Source organism: Protopterus annectens, chromosome 6.part0 (assembly GCF_019279795.1).
Source record: "Protopterus annectens isolate FY-2018-M chromosome 6.part0, PAN1.0, whole genome shotgun sequence".
Taxonomy (NCBI): domain Eukaryota; kingdom Metazoa; phylum Chordata; order Ceratodontiformes; family Protopteridae; genus Protopterus; species Protopterus annectens.
The window spans coordinates 521,946,534-521,965,183 of NC_056737.1; positions in this window are offsets into that span (position 1 = coordinate 521,946,534).

Genomic DNA, 18,650 nt, shown 5'->3' on the forward strand with positions numbered 1-18,650 from the left:
AACGCAAGATCTACGTTGCTTTTATTTCACTATGTTAAATGGGTTTAACATGGAGACAGCTTTAAAATAAGCAACGGAGATCTCCGTTACTTATTTTAAAGCTGTCTCGCTATGTTAAACCCATTTAACATAGCAGACAGGTTTAAAAAAATTACACTGTGTCGCTATGTTAAAGGAGTTTAACATAGCGAGACAGCTTTAAAAAAACGGAGATTTGCGTTGCTTTTTAAACCTCGTGTCGCTATGTTAAACTCTTTAACATAGCGAGATTAGTGTTTATACTAACAGAAAAGTCCGGGCGACCGGACCTTTTTCCGTTAGTATATTGTGGGATTTACAACGGGCACGCTGGTTGGGCTGGCCAATCAGCGTGCACGTTTTAGAGGAAGAATTGTATAATATAGCAATAACCCATGTCTGAGTGTGGGGTAATGCTGGATTTGCACATGGTTGATGTGGTTTGGTCACTAAACGAGGCCCAAGGAAGACACAATGCCAACCATGGGGTAAGTCCAGCATTACCCACACCCAGTCATGGGTTATTGCTGTTATACAATGACATTATTTAAGAAAAAAGTTACTTACGTTTCTTAAATAATGTCTTTGTATAAGGGCACTCTGATGTTCTTGCACTTTTTTCCATTATCATGGGGCTTTTTTTTTTTATGTACTGCGCACGTGTATGGGACTTGCGTTCCCACGCTTATGCAGTACATCAGTGCTTTGGAAAGGAAGCGACAGAGAAAGGAAGATCTCTATTGCTTATTTATTTATTTATTTAAAAAAAAAGTTTGAAATCCCAACAGTTTGGAGGTGCAAGCGAAACGGGGCAATATGAGGAAAATTGGGTACTTTTTTTTTTAGTTTTGCATAACATACCTGATTTTCATTGTATTTCTCCCCTGTCTATCTCGTAATTCTAAACTCTCCGAATTTCCTATTTCTCAACCTGTTAGCTCAGGAAAACTGAAAAGCCAAAGCACATATTAATAGAAGAAAGTCCAGGTGACCAGACCTTTTTCTATTGTTATATGCTGGATTTTATAGTGAGCATGCTGGCTGGGCTGACCAATCAGCATGCATGTTTTTGAATGTTAATAGCCAGTCATTGTATAATATAGCAGTAACCCACAGCTGGGTGTGGGTAATGCTGGGTTTACCCACAGTTGGTATGGTTTGGTCACGAGGGCTTTGCCCTTGTTACCAAACAAAGCCAGCCATGGGTAAATTAGCATTAACCGCACCCAACCATGGGTTATTGCTATTATACAATGATATTTTGGTGCTGCGGTAGCGTTGCCTCACAGTTAGACGTTGCCCGTTCGATTCTCAGTTAGAGCGTCTTCTGTGTGGCGACATGCGTGAATGGGCGTTCCTTCGTTGAAGGTTGTGCGTTAGGCTCGGCAAGCCAGCACGTAAAACAAATCTGCTGCCAATCATTAGTGGACCGGAGTTCCGCTGTGGCGACCCCTAACCGGGAAAAGCCGAAAGACACAACAACAACATTATTTAAGAAAAAAGTTACTTACGTTTTTCTTAAATAATGTCTTTGTATAACAGGGCAGTGCTGCTCTTGCGCATTTTTTCTCAGTATCCTGGGGATTTCTTGATGTACTGCACATGTGTATGGGACTTGCAGTCCCACAGTTATGCAATACATCATTGTATTGTATAGGAAGCAACTGAGAACGGAAGATCTCTGTTGGTTTTTTGTTTTACTTTGTTTCTAATTAAAAAAAAAATCAGGAGACTTCAGATGTAAGGAAGAGGCAGGACAGAGAAAATATAAGAATAAATTGGGCACGTTTCTCTAATTTTGCATAACATAGCCAATTATCTTTGTATTATTCTCTGTCCCGTCTGCCTCGTTCTTTTGAAGTCTCCAGTTTTTGTAAGTTTATTTATTTTTAAATTAAAGAAAAGTAGAGTTTCCATAGCATGTATTAATAGAAGAAAGTCCAGGTGACCAGACTTTTTTTCCATTAGTATATACTTGATTTACAGTGAGCATGCTGGTTGGGCCTACCAATCAGCTTGCTCATTTTTGAATGTTAATGGCCAGTCATTATACAATATATAGTAACTCCCTAGCAAAGTTACTGAATTGGGGGAATACACTGTTTACCCAGAAATGCTTTAGAAAAAGCACAGCAGACTGCAGAAGAAGCATTGACTAGTTTCTAGAATAATACAATGGCATAGAGAACAGCATGGGAGGGGATGAGCAAAACCTTCCTGCAGAGCTAGGATGTGAGCACTTGTGTGTAAACAATTGTCCAGACCAGCCAGCTGGGATATAGTGACTGTCAGCCAACAGATGAAGAACATGAAAAACACTTGCTGAAGTGCATGCTGTGATAGAAAAGGTGTTGGTACAGAAATGGTAGTCATTCAGAGAAATTGACAGAAATTAGAACATTTATTCAGATATATAAGCAAGAGCCATAAGAAACTGGATTAAACTTTTATTTTCATGTTTGAGTTACAGGAGGAATGCAGTGCAGTTAAATGCAGAACAGATGGGATGTGGTTCAAATAAACTCCAGTGAGAGAAGTAATAGAAGACAGGGAACAAAGAACAGTACAAAGCTCAAACACAGTGGGATGAAAAAGTAATCAAAAAAAATGTCTAGATCTTTTAAATGAGGAGTAGCAGCAGAAGATATTGATGGAATAAGTGTAGAGAAAAATGTATGAGAAATGGAAAAAGAAGTGAAAGTAGCAGAGAAGAAAGGGAGTGAGAGAAAGCTTCAGGTAAATAATGATCCTTAGTATGAAGTGCTCTAGCTAGGCATACAGTGATAGAACTACTTAAAGTGCTAATTTACTTTAAATTGTATTGAAAAAGAAATAATTCCGTCTTTTTCCTTTAACTTTATTTATACTGTCAGACACCTGGTCAAAAGCAGTTGAACAAAACCTGGACTCCAGCAGGATACTGTAAGCCTTCACCTCACTGCCTATTCAGGCAGCTGCAAATATACCCGCATGCTTGGCTGAACATGTCTTTCAGACCAGTGGGCTGCAAGTCTGACCAAAGAATGGACTCCAGTAAATCTCTTTTTTTTTTTTTGTAGTAGTGGTAGTTTGTTGGAAAAATACATTAACCTTTAACACTTCCAGTCATGCATTAAGAACAGAAAATTACTTTTAACTATATGTTGATTATTAAGCTGGAGACTGGAAATATAATTTTTGCTAAACTCTCACATTCCAATGCTCTAAACTTGATATATCTTGTTGTACATTACCTTATAGTCTTGCATTTCAAGCATCTTGTAGTAACACAAAGCAATTATAGACTAAATATTTGCGCTGGAGCAATTATTAATGAACAGTATATTTTTAAGAACCACACATAGCAAGTATAAGAACAAAAATGAAACTTAGTACAGAATGGGGTAGGGGAAAACTATTTTATAGTTACATAACAGCTGTTGTACAGTAAGAGCAACTACACCTGGAGACAGGCATCTTTATATATCCTTAGGATTTTTTTGGTCTAATATTCCATATGCTATGGTATTGGTAATCTAAGGCTAGTGCAGCAGTGATCAGTATGAAGAACATATAGTTATTTCAGTTCTTTTGTCTACTAACACCATGACATGTGGTCTGTTATGCCAATAATCATAAGGGGTACATAGGGGTTATATCAATATTTATAAATGACCTACATGCTGCAATACCTCAAGCTACCTGTATCCAATATGCAGATGATTCAACATTAATATGCTCAGCCACTTCTCCATCAGATCTTCAGTCACTAACCCAAAATGTGTTTAATTCAGTTGAAAAATGGCTTCTACACCGATGTCTTATCTTGAACCCCAAAAAGACAAAGCTTCTACGATTTACTCCCACCCGTAGATCCTCCCCACTTAATTTTACTGTTGCATCAAGCAATGGTACTATTATCTCTCCGGATCACACTACAAAACTACTTGGGGTACTAATAGATAACAACCTTACCTTTGATTCCCATATAAACAGTACTATAAAAACAGTCAACAAGAAACTAGGATCCCTCTATAGGATCAAACCCTTTCTAACCCCACTAGCCAGGTCCACTATAGCCCGTACCCACGTAATCTCTACCCTACTATATGCCTCCCCTATATATACTAAACTATGTAAAAGCAACTTGATCAAGCTGGCCATCTCCTACAATAACATTGCCAGATTTGCAACTGGGTCTTCCTACAGAACCCATTTTTGTCACAATCTTAAACAGCTAGGTTGGTTAGAGCTGCCAAATCTTTTAACATTTAACCAACTAACAGTTGCCCACAAGATCCTGTATCAACCTACTAACACACCAATACTGACAAATCTTCTTACCCCCTATAGCAACCTAAAGACCTTACGCTCATCTAATAAGCAACTTGTGCAAATATGTAAAACTAACAATTTAGCTGGTGACTCTCTGTTCTCCAACACTATTGGCAAAACCTGGAACTCTCTTCCCAGTGATCTAACCTCCCTGACGTCAAGCACCCTATTTAAAAGCAAACTGAAAGCATACCTTAAAACAAAGTGGTTATGCCCCTGTACTAACCCTGACTAACTACCTCACCTACTAATGGGTATTACTCGTCTTATCTGCATGTGCTAGATACTTTTCTGTTACGTAAAAAGAGTATGCATCTGTACAGTTGAAAAAGTCTTACTTGTTATTTCATTGCTATGACTAACTATACCAGATATGTGCTAAATGTGTGAGTAAAATTACAAAGTAAAGTAAAAAAAACTGTAATGTTCCTCAATTTTACTTGTAAATTCTCTCTTACTGTAAATAATATTGTAAATGTGGTGCTTTTCTGCCCGGGCCACCACTGAAAATGGACATGTATCCAGTTGAACTAGCCCGGTCAACAAATGTAAAATAAATAAAATATCCAACTAAACAATATAACAGATGTTCATCGTGCATACAGCTGCAGTCTTTACAGATGGGTTCTCCTGCCATCAGGCGGGTCCTCGGTCGGCCGAATTCCAAAGTCTAGGTCTGGCGTCGGTTGTTGTTGCCTTCTTCCCTGACGTCAGTGCGACAGGGGTATACAAGACACAGCCAACGCCATTTTCTTCAGTCTTTTTTGCCGCGCGGTGCCCGAAGCAGAAGTAGTTCGCAAGTGCCGGTCGGCCAGCTCCTGAAATTACGAAAATTTGGAAACCGAAGTCTTCTTTACAGCTAAGTACCCCATTGGGCAAACTTTTCTTGCCTCAGACTGATGTCAGACAAAGTTAACAATTGTATTTCTTGTGGGAAGCAAATACCGCATAAGGATTTCCATTCCCTCTGTATTCCTTGTTTAGGCCCAGACCACGACGTCTCAGGCTGTCGCTTTTGTACTACTTTTAATAAACGCACTATTAAGCGTCGGGTGGAGTTCGCCCAGCACTTTTTTGGTAAAGCTTTTGACTATAAAATGTCGTCGGAGACTCCGACTACTGTTTTGTCCAAAAAACGCAAGGACAAAGACCGACACGCGAGGCCCGCGGTCTCCACCGACACCACGCCAAAATTGGCTACACGTGGTCCGGTTCTCAGTGAGGCGCCTACGCAGCCCCTGACTACCGACGACACTTCTCTGGCGGTGTCCTCTGTAACCGAGACCGCAGGTTCCTCAGCCCACACCCTGACTACAGCTACCGAAGCCACTGTGAGTGTTGAGCCTCTTAATGTGGATAGGTCTACTTCCACCCATGGTGTCTTCAGACCTTCTTCTTCCTTTTCCATCAAGGCCTTTACTAAGTCTAAATCAGCCATGCACTCCCAGAGGCCTGCTGCACAGGGCCCATCTCCAGGCCCCATGCCTAAAAAACAGATGCTCAAAATGGCTGAGGATTTAATTATTCTTATCAGGGATTCCCAACCCCCACCAGACAAGAGACCCAGAGTGGAGGAAGAATCTCCCTCTTCTGACCAGGGCTCCATTATTTCAGAGCATTCTGATGAAGAGGAGCATTCGTACTCACCTTTTGAAGATTCTGATGCAGAACAGTCCATTCCTTCTGTATCCCCCCCAGAGGATTTCTCATTTGGGGAAACCTTGCATACCTTGAGGGAACACTTCCATTGGGAAGGCCAGGATTTTTCAGATTCCAAGAAAAGGCTTAGGGATTTTCTTCTGCTACCTCAGCACAGACCTCTGGCGATACCTCCTGTCTTGGACATACTTGATGATGTTTATTCGGAGGCTTGCCTTAATCCGGATTCCCTGCCTCCAGCCCCAGTCAAGCCTGATAGGTACTACAGAGTTCCTAACTCACACCAATTCCTTTACAAAAGCCATAATGCTGACCCAGAAACCATTTCTCAGGGCCCCAGGGGAATGAAGGCCTCTACTGCTAAGAATCCAGTACCTTCTGAAAGAGAGTCTAGATCCTTAGAAAGGTGGGGGAAAAAGGTATATACCTCGGCCACCCTAGCCATGAGGGCCTTAAATTGTCAGTTCCATATGCTTAAATATCAGCAATTCCTGTTATCACAATGAAAGAATAAAATGTCACAACCTGAATAACCAGATCTGAAGGAGTTACAGGATATGATGCATAGTGCAGAACAAGTGGGTAAGCACACCTTACAATGTGGTTATGATGCTCTAGAGGCCTCAAGTAGAGCTGCAGTTACAGGATCAGTCATTCAGAGGCATGCCTGGCTTAGGAACAAACCTTGCCTGATCATGCCAAAGCTAAATTACTAGATGCTCCTTTACAAAAGGATGTATTATTTGGTACTAATGCTGAGGAAATACTAAGGAAAATGGAAGAAAAAGCTAAATCTATGCAAACTGTTAAGGCTTTTCTACAGGTACAACCACCACGTTTTAGTAGAAATTGGCCTTCAAAAAACTGGTCCTTTCCAGCCACGGACAAGCCCCAAAGAGGTAGATACAGACGCGCAAGGGGCAGAGGGCAATCTCAAGGATCATACAGAGGCAGACAATGGCAATCTCCAGCATCAAGAGGTGGCGAAGACGGTGCACAGCAATACAGAAAACAAACCCAATGACTTTCCCCTTTGCATGCCAAGCAAGGCTCAAGTGGCAGCACCCTTGGGAGGAAAGCTGACATTATTTTAAAAAAAATGGCATATTGTCACAAAAGACAAATGGATCCTGGACATTATAAACAGAGGCTACAGATTTCATTTTCACACTCTTCCAAAAATGAGAGGCATGCCAAACCTGCCACACAACCAAAGGGCAGAGGCTCAAATACAAATTTCAAAGCTCATGGACATGAAAGCTATTCAAGAGGTACCTACTCACGAACAAGGTCAAGGTTTTTATTCCAGACTATTCCTGGTACCAAGGAAAGGAACCGATTGGAGACCCATTTTGGATTTATCCATCCTAAACACATTTCTACTCGTACCAAAATTCAAGATGCTCACCTTACAGCAGCTTCTTCCCATGCTGGGCAAGGGTTCTTGGCTGGTAACATTGGACCTCAAGGAGGCATACCTGCATGTCCCAATCAGACAAAGCTGCAGAAGATACCTCAGATTTCTTGCAGGTTCAATCCACTATCAATTCTCTGCATTGTCCTTTGGCTTATCTACTGCGCCCAGAGTATTCACGAAATGCCTGGCATCAGTAATTGCCTACTGCAGACTTCAAGGGATACAAATATACCCTTATTTGGACGACTGCCTGATCCAAGCGGACAGCAAACACATACTTCTGGAACATCTGGCTTATGTAACACAATCATTGAATTCTCTTAGATACACAGTCAACAAAGAGAAATCCAGGCTAACACCATCTCAGAAAATAATTTTCCTGGGTGCCAACTTGGACACAAACACCCAGATGGCCTACCTTACGCCAGAAAAACAGGGGCAACTAACTCAGTACTTCAAAATACTAGCAACTTGTACCAGGCTAACTGCAAGGAAAATCCTGCAGGCTCTGGGATTCATGGCATCTTGCATTCTTCTAATCCCATGTGCAAAGTTGCATATGAGGAAACTTCAATGGTACCTAAAAAACCTATGGCCTCAACACAGCCACAGTTTGGAAACAATAATACCACTAATTCCATGTTTGCAAAAGGAATTTCTATGGTGGGCTCAAGCATGCCAAACAAACGCAGGTCTCCCATTCTGCAAACCTCAAGCAAATCAGGTCATCACAACAGACGCCTAAGACTACGCCTGGGGGGCACACATGACAGACAGGTGCATTCAGGGCAAAAGGTCCCAAAAGGAAAAGCACCTTCACATCAATCAAAAGGAAATGCTAGCAGTGATAAATGCAATTACAGCTTTCAGGTACCTCCTGCATCCAGGACAATTATTAATAAGAACAGACAACACCACAGTAATGTGGTACATAAACAAACAAGGGGAACACATTCATACCCCTGTGCAGGCTGGCCATGTCACTTTGGAACAGGGCTCTGGAATGGCAAATCGAGCTTCAAGCACAGTACGTGCCAGGTATGGAAAACACGCTGGCAGACAATCTAAGCAGAAATATGACAGACCCTCACGAATGGAAGTTGCATCCTCAAGTGTTTACAAAGATAATCCAAGCCTGGGGAAGGCCAGACATAGATCTCTTTGCCTCCCACAAAAATCATCAATTGACAAAATTCTGCACAAGGACATTTCATCCAAAGGCCTGGAGAGTGGACGCCCTTTCTTTCAGTTGGGCAGCACGGACAGTTTATGCCTACCCACCTCTTCCTCTACTGCCCAAAGTGCTTTTGAAAGCAAGAGCAGACAGACCAAAGATGATACTGATTGCTCCAGACTGGCCAAGACAACACTGGTACCCACTCCTGAGGAGCCTAACACATTCTCCTCCCTGGGCCCTACCTCTAATGCCTCTTCTTCTGACTCAGCACAGCTACAAAACTCGTCACAGTCAGCTGAAAACACTCAATCTGGCTGCATGGAAAATTCCTTAACACCACAACAGACCCTACTCTCCAAGGAGGTACAGGATGTCATTTTGGAAGCCAGAAGGCCCATCTACTAGAAAAGCTTACTCTGCAAAATGGAAACGGTTTTGCACTTGGAATGAGAAAAAGGATCAGGATCCTAGAAAACTGAATTTACCTCAGATATTACAGTATCTAACTGAGCTGCTGAACAGTGGACTTTCATTCTCCTCCATCAAAATCCATGCCTCAGCCATTTCAGCAGAATATACAACACTAATCCACCCTTATTCTCTCTCCCACTCTTAAGACAGTTCCTCAGAGGGGCTAAGAATATAAGACCTCCAAGGAAACAACCAATCCCAGCCTGGGATCTTAATTACATTCTAGAAAAATTAACAATGCCTCCTTTTGAACCAGCTGCCTCAACAGATTTGCAATATTTGTCCTGGAAAACAGCTTTCCTTCTGGCTATTACCTCAGCACGTAGGGTCTCGGAATTACAAGCCCTCATGGCTGTGCAGCCCTTTCTCATCTTCCATCAGGACAGGGTTTCCCTACGAACCAACCCGTCATTTATGCCTAAGGTAGTATCCAGGGTAGCTTTAAATCAGGCCATACACTTACCTACCTTTTACCCCAATCCTCAAAACAAAGGGGAAAGGTTGCTACATTCCTTAGACATCCATAGACAGCTGCGTTACTATTTAGACAGGACAAAGCCGTTCAGGAAATCAGAACAACTCTTTGTGTCCTATGCTGTAGGAGCTCAAGGAAAGCCAATCTCCAAACAGACAATTTCAAAATGGATAGGCCACTGCATACGTTTTTGTTACTCCTTTCATGGTAAATCTGTGCCTGCAGGCATCAGACCCCACTCCACAAGGGCCACAGCTACCTCTGCAGCCTTCCTCAGAGGAGTTCCTACCAAAGATATTTTGGAGGCAGCCACCTGGAGTTCGGTGCATACCTTCACTAAACACTACCACCTTCCTTTATACTCCAAAACAAGAGCAGGCTTTGCCACTGCTGTGTTGCAGGGCATTCTGGCTCCTCTTAATTCCACCTAGTGCCTACCACCCTGTGCATAGCTTTGGGATTCTACCCATCTGTAAAGACTGCAGCTGTATGCACGATGAACATAGTACAGTTTTGTACCTACCATAAATGTAGATGTTCGAGTGCTAATACAGCTGCAGTCCAGGTTTCCCTCCCTCCTTCCCCTCTTGATACAGGCCTAGTGGCTAACTCATCCTCATGAAACCTGTTTGGGTTATCCTTCTATGGTGTATTTGCTTGCAACTACTGAATTTTGATTATATTGCATTGCATGACTATACATAGATATATAAATTATGTATTGCCTTCCTTCTAGGGGCACCTGACATCTGGGGCAAGAAAGACTGAAGAAAATGGCGTCGGCTGTGTCTTGTATACCCCTGTCGCACTGACGTCGGGGAAGAAGGCGACAACAACCGACGCCGGACCTAGACTTTGGAATTCGGCCGACCGAGGACCCGCCTGACGGCAGGAGAACCCATCTGTAAAGACTGCAGCTGTATTAGCACTCGAACATCTACATTTATGGTAGGTACAAAACTGTACTTTTGCCAGCTTGCAAAGCTTCAGGGTACCTCCCATGTGTCCAAACAGGCAAGCAGCTCAAGCTGAGCTGACTAAAAGACAAGTCTGGGCTTGAAGCTCTTCAGAGTAGGGTTACCACCTGTCCCACTTTGCGAGGGACAGTCCCTCTTTGGGCAGTTGTGTCCTGCAAACATTGTGAGAAAATGGCAAATGTCCTGAGATTTTAGGACAAAATTATTTTCTATATTTATGTAATAGTTGCATAAAACAGTTATTCTGTATCTCCTAAATGTTATAAGAAACAGAATAAGGAACTAAAATGCTACAAGAATAAACTTTTATTCAGGCAAAAAACTGAAGTTCTGTCCTTTGTACTGGCCGTGGGTATGTTTTGCCCTGCAAAATCTGATGTTTGTAGCACAAATGTCCCACTTTGGCCATTTGGAAAGGTGGCAACCCTACTTCAGAGCTTTACTGCTATCAAAGAGTACACTGCTCCTCTGAGGTCATGAAGGCAGGAAAGAGTAAAAGAAAAAAAAAAGAAAATTAGGAATGAGTACTTATTTTGCTGCAGGCAGCTTTGAGAGGTGCAGTAAATCATGGCAAGATAAAAAGTATATATGTTTTCATCATTTGCCCATAGTAATCCTTTAAGGAGAAATGGCAAGGGTTTTCCAAAAAGTCTCATACCTCCCAAATCAAAGACAGTCCAACAAATCTGAATGACAGTTCAAGAAACCGTATGACCCCCTCCCACCCTGCCCCCTTTTTCTCTTCCAGAAAGTCTGAATCTCCATTTTTGTCTTTGGTAATGTGTTGATCTGATGATGATGTTCTTCGTGTTTCACTGTTGCAGTCATTACATTTGGGTAATCTGCTGGCAGGTTGCCCTCAGTCGACCTGAATATCAAAATCTTGGGTCCTGTGTCGGTTGCTGTCTCGTCTTCCATGCCGTCAGGTCATCAGGGGTATAAAACATGCAGCTGACGCCATTTTATTCAGTCTTTCTTGCTGTGTGGTGCCCGAAGGAGAAGCGGTTTGCAAGTGCCGGACGGCCAACTCCTGAAATTTTCACATTCCAGTTTCAGAACCGAAGTCTTCAATTAAAGCTAAGTACCCCGTTGGGGAAACTTTTTCTTGCTCCTTACCGATGTCAGTAAAAGTTAATAATTGCATTACTTGTGGGAAGCAAATACCTCATAAGGATTTTCATTTGTACTGTATTCCTTGCCTAAGCCCAGATCATAACGTGCCTTGCTGTCGGTTTTGTGCTAGATTTAACCAACGCACTATTAAGCGTCAGTATATTTTTGCTTCAAAATATTTTGGTTAGCAATCCGACTACCAGAGTTCACAAAAACGCAAAGAAAAAGACACAGACAAACCGTTGAGGTCCAAAACTGACAACAAAGCTTCTCCTGAGCCAGTCACCGGTTCGCCGGTACTCAGTGAGGCTCTTTCGCAGCCCCTAATACCCCCTACTTTTGAGTTGCAGGCCTCTACCGAGACCCATGCGGAGTCCGGTATGCCGAGAGTTTCTCAGAGTATTAAACCAGCGGATGTCTCTCCCTTGGATGGGTCCGGAGCCGCTGAACAGGCACCGGCTTCTGAGGGTGTTTTCAGACCTCAACATTTTTATATAAAACAGATGCCAGCTTCAAAAACAAAATCAAAACCTACTTCTAAGTCTAAAGACACAAGAACCACATGCTCAGGCCCCTATGCCTAAAAAACAGATGATCAAAATGGCTGAGGACTTAATTACCTTGATCGTGGGTTCCCAACCCTCCCCCCCTGCTAAGAGGCCTAGGCAAGACACTGATTATGAATCTTCAGATCAGGTTTCCATTTCTTCTGATTCCTCTTCTGATCAGGAGTATTCTATACCACCCTATGAGGATTCAGATGCAGAAGAATCCATCCCATCTGCATTTCCTCCTGAGGATTATTCTTTTGGAGAAACCTTGCATACTTTAAGGGAACATTTTCATTGGGAGAGTAAGGATTTCTCTGAATCAAAAAAGAGGCTTAGGGATTTCCTCCTTCCTCAGCATAGACCTTTGGCTATACCTCCTGTATTAGACATTGTTGATGTGTTTTAGGAATCAAGCATAGCTCCTGATTCCCTACCTCCGGCTCCTTGTAAGCCAGACAGATATTACAGGGTTCCTGACTCCCACAAATTTCTATTCAAAAATCCTGCTGCTGATCCTGAAACTATCTCACAGGGTCCCAAATGTGTAAAGGCCTCTACAGCCAAAAATCCTACCCCTCTGATAGAGATTGCAGAGCGCTGGATAGATGAGGAAAGAAGGTTTATACGTCTGCAACCTTGGCAATTAGGGCCTTAAACTTGCCAGTTTCATATGCTTAAATATCAACAGCATGTTATGGGCCTATTAAAAAAGAAAATGATGTTGATTTCTGATTGTGTGGAAAAGAATTACAGGAATTATTGCATGTAGCAGAACAGGTTGGAAAGCATACTTTGCAATGTGGTTTTGATTCCTTGGAGGCCTCTTACAGGGCCGCAGTTACTGGATCTGTGATTAGAAGGCATGCCTGGCTCAAGGAGCAAAATCTGCCTGATCATGTTAAAGCTAAATTGTTGGATGCCCCTTTACAGCATGATACTCTGTTTGGTAATGAGGCAGAAGAGGTTTTAAAGAAAATGGAAGACAAAGCTAAATCTATGCAAAGGATAAGGTTTTTATTCAAGGCTGTTCCTGGTACCCAGAAAAGACAATGCCTGGCGTCCAGTACTGGACTTATCGATTCTGAACACGTTCCTGGACATTCCAAAATTCAAAATGCTGACTTTACAACAGCTACTGCCTATGCTGGGCAAGAACGCTTGGTTAGTGACTTTAGACTTAAAAGAGGCATACCTGCATATCCCAATAAGGGAGTCGTCCAGAAGATACCTCCGCTTCAAGGCATGTTTTATGCATTACCAATTCTCTGCACTGCCCTTTGGCTTCTCTACTGTGCCCAGGGTCTTTACAAAGTGCCTGGCACCAGTAATTGCATTTTGCAGACAAAGAAGCATGCAAATTTATCCTCATTCAAGCAAAAACAAGGATATTCTTCTTCAACATCTGGCATATGTAAAAAGGCTTCCAACATGCCTAGGGTACACAATAAACGAAAAGAAATCACAACTGATACCCTCTCAAAAAATTACATTCCTGGGTGCAAGCTTGAATTCAACTGCCCAAGACAAACAAAGGCAACTGACTATATACTTCAAACAGATGGCAACAAAAATCCAGTTATCTGCAAGACAAATTCTGCAGGCTTTGGGGTTCATGGCATCCTCCATTCTACTAATTCCATATGCAAGACTGCATATGAGGAAACTTCAATGGTAACTAAAAAGTTTATGGAGTCAACATTGTCACAGTCTGGAAACAATGATTCCTCTCATTCCCTGCCTACAACAGGAGTTTCTTTGGTGGGCAGAGACATGCCACCAGAACAAGGGACTGTCATTCACTCTACCTCCTGCCACCCAAACCCTAACTACAGACGCATCAGACTATGCTTGGGGGGCCCACCTGGCAGGGAGATGCATTCAGGCCATATGGAGCCCAAAACAAATGCATCTGCATATCAACCAGAAATAAATGCTAGCTGTTCAGAATGCCCTGACAGCCTTCAAGGACTTACTTCATCCAGGACAACTACTGATAAAGATGGACAACACCGCGGTTATGTGGTACATAAACAAGCAGGGGGTTACACATTCCTACCCCCTATGTTGACTAGCCATGGCATTGTGGAACACAGCCTTGACATACCAAGTACATCTTCAAGCTCAATTCCTGCTATGAAAACAAAATACTCTGGCAGATGACCTAAGCAGAAATCTTATGGACCCGCATGAGTGGAAACTGGATCCACAAGTCTTCAGCATGGTAACACAGAAATGGGGGAGCCCAGACATAGATCTATTTGCTTCCCCCCAAAATTATCAACTGGACAAATTCTGCACAAGGACTTATCACAGACAAGCATGGAAAGTGGCTGCCCTATCCTTCAGTTGGAAAAACCTATCAGTCTACGCCTTTCCACCTCTGCCTCTTCTCTCCAAGGTCTTACTAAAGGTCAGACAGGAAAGAACAAAAATTATCCTAATTGCTCCGGACTGGCCTCGCCAGCACTGGTACCCAATTCTAAGAAATGTGTCTAAACTCCCTCATTGGAACTTGCCTCAAATACCTCATCTACTGTCTCAGCAGAACAATCAAATTCTGCACACTCCGCTCCAAACTCTGAACCTTGCAGCATGGCTGATCATGTAATTATTCAAACAACACCTCTCAGTAAATCTGTTATGGATATCATTTTGGAAGCCAGAAGGCCTAGTACTAGAAAATCTTATGCTGATAAATAGAAAAGATTCTGTGCTTGGAAACAAGCACAAGGAACGGACACAGCAAAACCAAATATTCCTCAGATTTTACAATACTTGACTGAGATGTTTGATAAGGGCCTATCCTTCTCTTCAATAAAAATCCATGCCTCTGCCATCTCGGCTCATTACAATACGGAGCCTATCATCTTATCTCATCCTCTGCTAAAACAGTATCTTAGAGGGGCCAAAAATGTAAGGCCTCCGAGAAGATCGCCAACTCCTGCACTGGACCTCAATTTTTGTGCTGGAAAAACTCGCCCTGCCTCCTTTTGAACCAGTGACTACTGCGGATATACAGTTTTTATCTTGGAAAACAGCTTTCCTTTTGGCAATCACTTCATCAAGAAGGGTTTCGGAACTACAGGCTCTCATGGCTGTGGAGCCTTTTATTACATTTTACCCGGACAGGGTGTCCCTCAGGACCAATCCTTCCTTTATGCCTAAGGTGGTATCCAGTGTGGCTCTTAACCAAACTATTCACCTGCCAACTTTTTACCCGAATCCACAGAACAAGGGGGAGTAGATTCTGCATTCATTGGACGTACACAGACAACTAAGATTCTACTTAAACAGGACAAAATCTCTAAGAAAGTCTGAGCAACTACTGGTGGCATTTGCTTCAGGGTCAGAGGGGGGAAGGCTATATCAAAGCAGACTATTTCTAAGTGGATAAGCCACTGCATTCGTTTCTGCTACTTGCATCATGGTAAACCTGTACCCAAGGGGATCGTGTCACATTCCACCAGAGCTGCCTCTAATCAGCAGCTTTTCTCAGAGGAGTTCCAACCAAAGACATTCTAGAAGCTGCTACTTGGAGCTCTGTTCATACCTTCACAAAGCATTACCATTTGCCTCTCTTTAAATCCAGGGCAGGCTTTGCCACTGCAGATGTTCATCGTGTTTCACTGTTGCAGTCATTACTCTTGGGTTATCCTGCTGGCAGGCTACCCGCAGTCGGCCAGAATTCCAAAGTCTAGGTCCAGCGTCGGTTGCTGTCGCCTCTTCCTTGACGTCAGTGCACCAGGGGTATAAAAGATGCAGCCAACAGCATTTTCTTCAGTCTTTCTTGCTGCGCGGTGCCTGAAGCAAAAGCAGTTCGCAAGTGCCGGTCGGCCGACTCCTGAGATTTTCAAATCCGAATTTCAGAACCGAAGTCTTCATTAAAGCTAAGTACCCCGTTGGGGAAACTTTTGTCTTGCTCCAGACCGATGTCAGAAAAAGTTAACAATTGTATTTCTTGTGGGAAGCAAATACCTCATAAGGATTTTCACTCTTACTGTATTCCTTGCCTAGGCCCTGATCACAATGTTGCTAGCTGTCAGTTTTGTGCTAGATTTAACCAACGCACTATCAAGCGTCGGTTCGATTTTGCATTTCATTACTTTGGCAAAAAATTTAATTATATAATGCCATCGGACCAGCCGACAACCGGAATTTACAAAAAACGCAAGGACAAGGAAAAGGATAGGCATCCGAGGTCCAAAACCGACGATGAGGCCTCTGCTAGGCCAGGCGCCGGTTCTCAGTGAGGCGCTTTGGCAGCCCCTGCTGCCCGCTACCTCAGAGCCACAGGCCACTTCCAACTCCCACGTGGAGCCGACTGGGCCTCTGGATACTCAAGGTATTGGACACTCGAAAATCATTCCCTCAGATGGGTCCAGAGCTGCTGAGCAGGCATCGGCTTCTGAGGGTGTCTTCAGACCTACACAACTATATATTAAGCCATCTTCAGCTTCAAAGACTAAAGCAGCTTTAAAGACAAAGAAACCAGTACATCATTCTCCTACTCAGACTTCCATGCCTAAAAAACAGATGCTCAAAATGGCCGAAGATCTAATTACCTTGATCAGGGGCTCCCATCCCCCTCCTGATAAGAGGCCTAGGCAAGAGACAGAGTATGATTTTTCTGATCAGGTTTTCTATTTCCTCTAATTCCTCTTCTGAACAGGATTACTCCATGCTTCCCTATAAGGATTCTGATGCTGAAGAATCCATTCCTTCAGCCTCTCCTCCTGAGGATTATTCTTTTGGGGAAACCCTGCATACCATGAGGGAGCATTTCCACTGGGAGAGTCAAGATTATTCTGAATCTAAGAAAAGGCTCAGAGACTTTCTGCTACTTCCTCAGCACAGACCCCTTGCTATTCCACCTGTTCTAGACATTGTAGATGATGCATTTTCAGAGTCCGGCCTGTCCCCTGACTCCCTTACATACCTTTACCCCCTGCCCTGCTAAGCCATACAGATACTACAGGGTCCCGGATCATCATAAATATAATACAAACCTCCCCTCTCCCCTATCTCAGGGTTCCAAAGCAAAACCCAAAGTCACTGCACCCCATTCTAGGCCTTAGACAGATGGGGGCTCAGATCTATGGGGGAAAAGATGGGCAAAAAAAGTTCACACTTCAGTCACTGGCTAAATTGGTAGTAAATTATGCATTTATATAAATATCAGCAGTAATGTATGTCACTAACTAAACAGAAATTGTTGAAAACAAGAACAAGAGATGAGAAGAAGGATTGCATGCATTATTTGCATGCAGAACAGAAAGTGGAAAGCATATTTTGCAATGTGGTGGCCTTGAGGGGAGCAGGCTGGTTAGCTGCAGTTACAGGTTCTTAAAAGGCATGCTTGGTTAAAGGAACAGAATCTGCCTGATTATGTTGTTAAAAAAATTAATCGATGCACCATTGCTAGCATGACCTTTTTTGTTTGGTACTAAAGCAGAAGAGGTGTTGAAAAATGGAGATAAAGCAAAATCCATGCAGTTCAGGATTTCACACAGTACAGCCACCCAGTTTAGCAGGAACTGCCTAAAAAAAAATTGGTCCTTCCACTGTCAGACAGACCACAAAGGCAGATACAGGCGCCCCAGAGGCAGATCTCAGCCCCAAGGCTCATACAGAGTCCCAATGACTTCCTCTACCAGATCAAAGCTTCTCTCTTGGCAGCCCCCCTTAGGGGGAAAACTAGCACTTTTTTCATCAAATTGGCAAATGGTTACCCAAGACAAATGGGTCCTAAACATAGTGTCCCAAGGCTACAGGTTCCATTTTCACACTCTACCAAGGGCAGACCTGCCACACAATCAATGGGCAGAGGCACAAAAACAAATTACAGCCCTCGTGGACATGAGGGCCATTCAGCAAGTAATACAACAAGAGCAAGGGCAAGGTTTTTACTCCAGACTTTTCCTAGTACCCAGAAAGGACAAAACCTGGAGACCAATACTGGACCTGTCTATACTAAATACATTTCTGGAAGTTCCAAAATTCAAGATGTTGACTCTACAGCAGCTACTGCCCATGCTGGGCAAGAAGGCTTGGCTCGTAACTTTGAACCTAAAAGAGGCATACCTGCATGCCCCAATCAGACAATCTTGCAGAAGATACCTCAGATTCATAGCTGGCTGAATGCATTACCAATTCTCTGCACTGCCCTTTGGCTTATCTACTGTGCCCAGGGTCTTCACAAAATGCCTGGCACCAGTAATTGCATTTTGCAGACAAAAAGGAATTCAAATATATCCCTACTTGGACGACTGCCTAATTCAAGCAGAGAACAAAGACATTCTTCTAAAGCATCTGGCGTTTGTAAAAAGATTACTAATTGAAGAAATCAAAACTAGTGCCCTCTCGAGGAAATATTCCTGGGTGCAAGCGTAAATACAATTGCCCAGATGGCTTATCTCACACCAGACAAACAAAAGCAACTGACTACTTACTTCAAGAATTTGGCAACAAAAACCCATTT